The sequence below is a fragment of the Chrysochloris asiatica genome, unplaced genomic scaffold (genome assembly GCF_000296735.1).
Source record: "Chrysochloris asiatica unplaced genomic scaffold, ChrAsi1.0 scaffold00234, whole genome shotgun sequence".
In the NCBI taxonomy this organism is placed as follows: Eukaryota; Metazoa; Chordata; class Mammalia; order Afrosoricida; family Chrysochloridae; genus Chrysochloris; species Chrysochloris asiatica.
In genome coordinates, this window is record NW_006408752.1 from 111016 (window position 1) to 111662 (window position 647).

Sequence of the window (647 nt, forward strand, 5' to 3'; positions counted from 1 at the left end):
ATTGTACATTGTTGTTGTTAAGTGCTATGGAGCATAGAATATAAAACAAACATAATGAACTTTTTAAAAATAATAAAGTTGTCCTTGAGTTAATTTTGACTCATGGCAACTCCATGTGTATCAGAATAAACTTGTCTGTCACAGGTTTTCAATGATTAATTTTTTGGAAGTAGATCACCACACTTTCTATCAAGGAAGCTGAGAGCATTGAATTGCAATCTCTTGATTAACAACCAAACCTTTAATCACTTGTGCCTCTCATGGTATTAAGAGGCAAGGTGGAGAATTGTATAGAGAATCAGAAATATAAGAGATGTAAAATTTAAGAAGATTGCATTAATTAAAATTAAGAATGTAATAAATTATTTAAACAGCTGAAGAGAGAAAAATGTGCAGAATGATAACTTTTAACAAAATATTTAAGTTGAAACACAAAATAATAAAATTATAACAAATATAAAAATATTTGCAAACATATAAAAAATAATGGGACTGATGAAAGGAGATGGTGATAAGACTCTTGTGGTACAATAGTGAATAATTGCTATCAGGACTGACTGTGAGGGTTGGAAATGTAAAGTAGACGTTTTGTAACAAAAGGAGGGGAGTGGTTGATTTTGCAGTCCAGGAGCGGAGGCCCCTGGGAC